This window comes from Ranitomeya imitator, chromosome 4 (assembly GCF_032444005.1).
Source record: "Ranitomeya imitator isolate aRanImi1 chromosome 4, aRanImi1.pri, whole genome shotgun sequence".
In the NCBI taxonomy this organism is placed as follows: Eukaryota; Metazoa; Chordata; class Amphibia; order Anura; family Dendrobatidae; genus Ranitomeya; species Ranitomeya imitator.
Window position 1 is genome coordinate 135,547,971 of NC_091285.1, and position 8,888 is coordinate 135,556,858.

The window sequence follows — 8,888 nt, forward strand, 5'->3', positions numbered from 1 at the left end:
CCGTGCAGCCAGTGAAGTGCTGCAGCTCCAGGAAAGGATAGAGAACCTGAAGGGTGAAGTGCAGTGGAGCACAGAGGAAAGGAGCACAGGAGTGGAACAGGGCTCAGCAGGGGAACAGCGGCAGGACACCCTCAGAGCCAGAGTGCAGCAGCTGGCTACCGGGAGCCCAATGCCTTAGGCTAGGTTCACATTGCGTCAAGTACATGGCGTTAAACGGATGCGTTAAACGCATGTACAGAAAAGGAGCAAAAATATGTGAAATTCGTCATCACGGTAACGCTAGCGTTAACGCATGTGATCGCGTTTTTTCATTTTGATGTCCGTTAACGAAGTATCCGTTTGTCTGCGTTTGTCACTGTCAATAAAGTTGTTCTTTTTTTTTTTTTTTTTCCCTTTTGTCATTGTCGGGTGTGGGCACAGACTCATTCTCCATTTTGAAAGCATTGAGTGAACTTCTGCTAGCAAGATGTTTGTGTCTGAGCTCGTCAGATTTCGCTTGATGCGGTTGCGACTTCGGCAGAGAAAGCGTAGTTCGCAAAGGAGATATTGGATCCACGAAGTGAATTTCTTGCGGAGTACATATGGTGCCTTTCACACCCTGTATGTGCAGCTTCGGGATCATCCCTTCAAATTCCAACGCTATCTACGGATGTCCATTGAGACCTTTGATGTTCTGCTCTCGCATGTGAAGGATGGGAAACATATACATATACTTTTTTTTATCATTCTATTGACAAAGACTAGATCTTGGTATCGTGTGGCCTAATGTTCATTTAGCAATTGTATATTCTATTGTAACTAGCCTTTAGATGATCATTAAAATCCTAATTTTTTTTGCTTTTTGTTTTTGAATGTCGACAGATATCTGGCTACCGGAGAAACTTTTGCGTCACTGCATTATCAGTTTAGACTTGGGAAGTCAACAATTTGTCAACTGGTTCGGGAAACTTGTGATGCCATTTGGAACAACTTGCAACCACTTGTGCTACCAACACCAACATCAGAAATGTAGCTAGCGATTTCCCAACAGTTCGAGGATGTGGCTAATTTCTCCAATTGTATTGGTGCCGTGGACGGAAAGCACATTCGGATTCAGAAACCTGCGCATAGTGGTTCCCTCTACTATAACTATAAGAAATACTTTTCTATAGTATTGATGGCGATTGCGGATGCCAGGTACCGTTTTGTTGCTGTGGATATTGGTGCTTATGGCCGGACTAACTATTCCAGAGTATTCAGAGACTCCAATTGGGCCGATGTTTGTACAGCCAAAGTTTAAACATACCCTCATCACGACCTCTTCCGGGGACCGAAGGCCCAAGTTTGCCCTATGTTTTAGTTGGTGACGAGGCCTTCCAACTAGAACAAAATCTCCTCAAGCCCTACTCAAGCCGTAGTCTAGACTCCAGCAGGCGCATTTTTAATTATCGCTTGAGCCGGGCTAGACGTTATGTGGAGTGTGCCTTTGGGATTTTGACATTAAAATGGCGGATTTTACTAACCTGCATGCAACTGCAACCAGAAAATGTGGACCGTGTTGTGAAGGCGTGCATCTGTCTGCATAATTTTGTGGCGAGACATGAACCCCAGGTGGTAGACCCCGATGATTGTGAGTCGAACCTCAGTAGCATTGAATCGAATGCAGTTCGGTCAACAGCACAAATAATGAGGATTCGTGATCAATTTGCACATTACTTCACACATGAAGGCCATGTTCCATGGCAAGACAGATACGTGTGAAAATATTGTAAAGTCTTCCTGATGTCGTGTAAAAAGTTATGTTGTTTAACCTGATGTCGTGTAAAAAGTTACCTTATGTCGTGTAAAAAGTTGTTTAACCTGATGTCGTGTAAAAAGTTACCTTATGTCGTGTAAAAAGTTATGTTGTGTTAAAAGTTTAAGTCATACAAGAATCTTAAATTTGAAACAGTTTACTAAATGTTTATGGATTTTTCCAATAAACTGTTGGTACACAGGTTTAACATATGATATCCCATAGGGATGAAAAAAAAGGAAAATAGAAATTCACAACAAAAAACATAAAAAAAAAAAATAAAGAAAACTTGCAACGCGGTAATTGCACCTGGCTGGGGACAGTGAACGGTACTAAAGACTTTGGTACTGCACGGGAGTATTGTCTGCCCAACTATATGATGGACTGCTACATTGTCTATGAGGTTCCACGCTCGTTTCACCCCGGCCTCTATATTGAGGGTTGTAGGCCGACATGTCCATTCTTCTTGTTCCCGATGGAGCGGGTTCCTGGGGGCCCACAAATTCCTCTAGTAGCTCGTTCAGTCTTTGTCTAAACATAAGGTTTCTACGTGCCGGGATATTTTGTGCTACAGGCACATAGGATAAAAAAAGTAGCTTCCACTCATTAGCAGAGTATACAGACTCGCGTGCTTGCAGCTCGGTAATTTCTCGCCTCAGGTCTTTGAGCTCACTGCGACACATGTCCTCTACCCGTTGGAGTCCATCCACGATAATTGCATCAGCTTCATCTTTTTGTGATGCTCGCTTGCGTCCACGCTGTGATTGCAAACGGGCACTCACACCTGCAGCAACAGTGCTTCTATCCGCAGATCGTGGCTCGCTGATGCCAGACACATCTTCAGGTTGCGTTGGTTCCACTGGAGAAGGCTCCAGTTCCTCTGTCGGTCTAGGAGCAGCGGTACTGCATATCGTGCTGTAACTAGTGTTGAGCATTCCGATACCGCAAGTATCGGGTATCGGCCGATACTTGCGGTATCGGAATTCCGATACCGAGATCCGATACTTTTGTGGTATCGGGTATCGGTATCGGATACATAGAGATGTGTAAAATAAAGAATTAAAATAAAAAATATTGATATATTTACCTCTCCGGCGGCCCCTGGTGAGTCCGCGGGTAACCAGCAGGCTTCGTTGTTCAAAATCAGCGCTTTTAGGACCTGAGAAACACGTCCCGGCTTCTGATTGGTCGCGGGCCGCCCATGTGACCGCCACGCGACCAATCACAAGCCGCGACGTCACCGCAAGCTATTAGCGCGCTCATTTTTGAAAAATGAGCGCGTTAATGACTTTCAAAGACGTTGCGGCTTGTGATTGGTCGCGGCCACGCGACCAATCACAAGCCGCGACGTCACCGCAAGCTATTAACGCGCTCATTTTTAAAAATGAGCGCGTTAATGGCTTTCAAAGACGTAGCGGGTTGTGATTGGTCGCGGCCGCGACCAATCACAAGCCGCGACGTCACCGCAAGCTATTAACGCGCTCATTTTTAAAAATGAGCGCGTTAATGGCTTTCAAAGACGTAGCGGGTTGTGATTGGTCGCGGCCGCGACCAATCACAAGCCGCGACGTCACCGCAAGCTATTAACGCGCTCATTTTTAAAAATGAGCGCGTTAATGGCTTTCAAAGACGTAGCGGGTTGTGATTGGTCGCGGCCGCGACCAATCACAAGCCGCGACGTCACCGCAAGCTATTGACGCGCTCATTTTTAAAAATGAGCGCGTTAATGGCTTTGAAAGACATAGCGGCTTGTGATTGGTCGCGTGGCCGCGACCAATCACAAGCTGCTACGTCTTTGAAAGTCATTAACGCGCTCATTTTTCAAAAATGAGCGCGCTAATAGCTTGCGGTGACGTCGCGGCTTGTGATTGGTCGCGGCCACGCGACCAATCACAAGCCGCTATGTCTTTCAAAGCCATTAACGCGCTCATTTTTAAAAATGAGCGCGTCAATAGCTTGCGGTGACGTCGCGGCTTGTGATTGGTCGCGGCCGCGACCAATCACAACCCGCTACGTCTTTGAAAGCCATTAACGCGCTCATTTTTAAAAATGAGCGCGCTAATAGCTTGCGGTGACGTCGCGGCTTGTGATTGGTCGCATGGCGGTCACATGGGCGGCCCGCGACCAATCAGAAGCCGGGACGTGTTTCTCAGGTCCTAAAAGCGCTGATTTTGAACAAAGAAGCCTGCCGGTTACCCGCGCTGAGTTCAGGGGCCGCCGGAGAGGTAAATATATCAATATTTTTTATTTTTATTCTTTATTTTACACCTCCCTATGGATCCCAGGGCCTGAAGGAGAGTTTCCTCTCCTTCAGACCCTGGGAACCATGAGAATACCTTCCGATACTTGATGTCCCATTGACTTGTATTGGTATCGGATATTGGTATCGGCGATATCCGATATTTTTCGGGTATCGGCCGATACTATCCGATACCGATACTTTCAAGTATCGGACGGTATCGCTCAACACTAGCTGTAACCCAAAAAAAAAAAAAGTAAATTAGTTTCCTTTAAACAATTTTGTCTCGCACACAGACCTATTTGTACTTACGAGCGCTGAGACAATGTTTTTTGAAGAAAGAGCAGTTGGTCGTAATGCTCATACGGGGTCATCCGTTTACCACTGGATCCGCTTGGTGCATTCTGACTGTTCCGGTAGTCACGGACAAAGCGATCGCGGATGGACTTCCAACGGGTATGGACAGCATCGTCTTTAAATTTAAAAAAAAATATATATATATATAAAAATAGTAGATAGATAGTTTTAAGATATAGGAAAAATTTTTCATAGTTTGCTAGGATAGTTGATATATAAATAGTAGATAGATAGTTGTTAGATAAGAAATAGTTTAGAAATAGTGTATAGATAGATAGATATATAGTGTACAGATAGTTGATAATTGAGAGATAGACAACAAGTGGATAGGTTGATAGGATAGAATTTTTTTTTTTTTTTACATTTTCCGATGTTACGTCACCAATATTTACCAATTTTTTTCTTTGAGGTTGTCGACTTCTCCATGTATCGGGGATCAAAGTGACAGATTATTTGATCCCACAACTTCCGGTTCTTCACGATGTCATGGTGGGAGCTGTCGCTCTGGTCCCATATGGAGGGGTTGGCTTCCACAAGGTTGATCAGTGTCTCGTTGTGGATAGTCAATGGCTCTTCGTCAACGACAATCCTTTTTTTTTTGGCCGCTGACTTGGACTATGTAAACACAAAAAGTTATGTTGATAGTGTCAATTTCACTGGATGGCCATATTCATATATACAGAGATAGATAGATACATAGATATAGCAATAGATAGATACATAGATATAGATAGATAGATACATAGATATAGATAGATAGATATAGATAGATATATAGATACATAGATATAGATAGATATAGATAGATAGATAGATAGATACATAGATATAGATGGATAGATATAGATAGATTGATAGATACATAAATATAGATAGATAGATATAGATAGATATATAGATACATACAGTAGATAGATACATAGATATTGATAGATAAATAGATAGATACATAGATATAGATAGATATATACATAGATATAGATAGACAAATAGATGGAGCGATAGATAGTTGATAGATAGTTTATAGGTATAGTAGATAGAAAGTGAATAGATAGATTGTTGAGAAATATTGGATAGAATATTTCTAATTTTATATTTACCACTGGCAGTTGTGGCGACGACAGACGGCTAGGGACCTTCTTTCTTTTGTGTCCTCCGTGTGCCACAACCTATTGTGTATGTAAAATGTAAAAAAAATTATTTTAACATTAAATAATGTTAACATTCATTGGATCAATAAATTTATGCCTGAAAAATTCAACATGTGTGCTATGTACCTTTGTGCTTTTAGCATGTTTTTTGGGGGGAGGTCTAGCAGCCTCGGGCTCAGAAGACTCCTATTCACAATAAAACAATAAACAGGATTGTTATGCCTAGCTCAATACAATGGAGTTTCACACAACATTATAGTGGTTTTTTAAAGTGCAAGCCTACCGACTGTGACGAAAAAATCGCAGACACGCTGCTGCTGCTGCTGACATCTGTATCCGACATCTGTGGGCAACAAAGCAATACATGTTTAGTACACACACATCCGACGGACATTACAGACTCCCATGATGTATACTGAGATATATATATATATATATATATATATATGTACTTACATTTCAGGAGAGCTATTGCAACACTCTGTCACGTGCAGTAGACCTAAATGTGTGGGAGGGATATTCCTCCTTTAATGGCCGAAATCACATTTCCTGTCACATGACACATGTGACCACCCTCAAACGCTATTAAAACGTGTGGTCCTATTTGGAAATTTTTCATGATTTGCGTCTGACTGCGTTTGCCATAGCCTTCTATGGCAGAATGAACGCTTCCGTTAGTAGTGCGTTAGCTTGACCGGACCCGAGAACGCTGCAAGCCGCGTTGAAGGTCCGTCAGAAAAAAAACGTTATGTGACAAACGCATACCAATTTAGGGATGCGTCACGATGCGTTAGACAATGCAAGTCTATGGGCGCGTTAGTATGTGCGTTACATTGCGTTTTTACTACTTAAAAACGAGTCCGTTAGACGGACACACCTAGCGCAATGTGAACCCAGCCTTAGTGGAACTGTAGGACACTTGTTAGAACCGGAGGACTAAGAACTTTATGTGATTGGCCTGCACCACACCTGAGACGCAGCAGCACCTGACGAGCCTGGGGCATGATAGAGTCCCTGTAAAACAGCTCAAGCTGCCCATCGTGCAGATAGAAAAGAGGACTTTGCTAAACAGCTTCAAGCAGCAGGGACCTCATAGGACAGCGCTAGTTGGAAAGGCTTACGGACCTCACCTGGAAGAGGGATTTTCCAATTGCCTCCAAGCCAGCCGGACCCTAACTACACCTGTACCTGGTACCCTGGACTGAGGCCTGTTACATCTACAGTAAACCAGGTAAAGACTTTACAACCTGTGTCCTCTCCTTATTCGCCGGCTTATACCATCTGGCCAACACACCATGGGAGCCCTAGGGAACCAGCTTCACCTGTGGAAGCGTCACCTTCAATGCTGCAACAACATCCCCCAGAGGACCCCTTTTAAAGCAGCGTCGGTCCCCCTATTGACCGAACTCCACAGGTGGCGTCACGACAGACTTTACCACAATTTCCCTTAAAAGACCTTTCCCCTTCAATTGGGCACCCAGGGCCACGGACCGGGTCGCAGCCACAATGACATCCCCTTTAAGAGCAACTGGACCCGGTACCGAGTATCCCACTGCCCTGGCAGAGTGCGCCATGAGCACTTATTGTTATAGGGGAACTCAGGTTACCGTGACTATCAAAGGGGCACACAGGGCATTATTACTTCCTAGGGGGCAAAATATGGTCACTGTATTCTAGGGCACATGCACCTGGCATTACTATATTATAAAGGGTTGGTTTAGAATTTAGAAGGCATAGAGAACCACACAGTACGTGCAGTAATAGGGTAACATACAGCAGCAGCTCAGTATTGGGATATCAGCAGGATGAGGAGCTTGTGCAGGTTGGAAATAGATGGTGATGGGGCTAGAATATGAGAAGTGAAATACCATATAAACTCGAGTATAAGCCAACCCGAGTGTAAGCCAACCCCCTAATTTTGCCACAAAAAACTGGGAAAACTTAATGACTCGAGTGTAAGCCTAGGGTGGGAAATGCAGCAGCTACTGGTAAATGTCAAAAGAAAAAATAGATACCAATAAAAGTAAAATTAATTGAAACATCAGTAGGTTAAGTGTTTTTGAATATCCATATTGAATCAGGAGCCCCATAAGATGCTCCATATTAAAATATGCCCCATATCATCCTGCATAAAGGTTAATAATGGCCCCATAAGATGCTCCATACAGACACTTGCCCCATATAATGCTCCACAAACGTTAATTATGGCCCCATAGGATCCATACAGACACTTGCCCCATATAGTGCTGCACAAACGTTATGGCCCCATAAGATACTCCATACAGACATTTGCCTCATATAATGCTGCACAAACGTTAATTATGGTCCCATTGTTGGCATATGCAACAGATTGGGACTTATTATAAGTGAAAGGAAGACTTTATACTAACCAGACAGCAGATGGCGATAGTGTGTAAAGTCATATACTTGCTGTAATGTGGGGAGGGAAGCTCTCAGTGGTTGGTTGCTTTCTTACTTTCGGTTTTGCTTTTCTTCATGAATGTGTTGTCTTCAGTGCACGGACTGTGTGACACTGAATTGTATCTCATGTTTATCCAGTATGAAGTAAATACTGTTTACTCAAGATATCTTGCTGATTGAAGCTCTCCTAAGTACAGCGGTGACTGCAAGAAGACGCACTCTGCAACACCCATAAGATGCTCCATAAAGATATTTGCCCCATATAGGGCTGCATAAACGTTGATTATGGCCCCATAAGAGGCTCCATACAGACACTTGCCCCATAAAGTGCTGCACAAACGTTGATTATGGCCCCATACAGACACTTGCCCCATATAGTGCTGCACAAACGTTGATTATGGCCCCATACAGACACTTGCCCCATATAGTGCTGCACAAATGTTATGGCCCCATAAGATGCTCCATACAGACACTTTCCCCATTTGCTATTGCTGCGATAAAAAAAATAACATACTCACCTCTCCGTCGCTCAGGCACCTGGAACTTTCAATATTCACCTGCTCCTCGTTACGAGCGCCGCTCAGGCAGAGGGCGCGCACCAACCACGTCACCGCGCCCTCTGACCTGAGCGTCACTGCAGAAGACGCTGAAGATGGAGCCACACCGGAACGAGGAGCAGGTGAATATCGCGCAGCGCTCCACCTCCCCATTATACTCACCTGCTCCTGGCGCGGTCCCTGCATGTCTGTTCCCTGGCGCCGCAGCTTCTTTCTGTACTGAGCGGTCACCGTTACCGCTCATTACAGTAATGAATATGCGGCTTCACCCCTATGGGAGGTGGAGCCGCATATTCATTACTGTAATGAGCAGTACCATGTGACCGCTCAATACAGGAAGAAGCTGGGGCTCCAGGGAACAGACGTGCAGGGACCGCGCTATGAGTAGG

The 8,888-nt window shown here is 44.2% G+C and overlaps 2 long non-coding RNA genes across 2 annotated transcripts in view; one reads left to right on the forward strand and one right to left on the reverse strand.

The window, feature by feature from the left end:
* Positions 1-1,890, forward strand: part of LOC138675578 (uncharacterized) — a 67,037-nt gene extending 65,147 nt beyond the window's left edge. Inside the window, exon 3 of the long non-coding RNA XR_011320693.1 lies at positions 862-1,890. This is a non-coding gene — a long non-coding RNA (uncharacterized lncRNA). The remainder of the gene's footprint in view (positions 1-861) is intronic.
* A 3,755-nt stretch (positions 1,891-5,645) lies between these two features.
* On the reverse strand, positions 5,646-6,049 carry LOC138673975 (uncharacterized). The gene is made up of 3 exons (XR_011320403.1): positions 5,978-6,049; positions 5,805-5,864; positions 5,646-5,707 (listed from the first exon to the last, which is right to left on the reverse strand). It is a non-coding gene; the product is annotated as an uncharacterized lncRNA (long non-coding RNA).
* Positions 6,050-8,888: the final 2,839 nt, after the last annotated feature.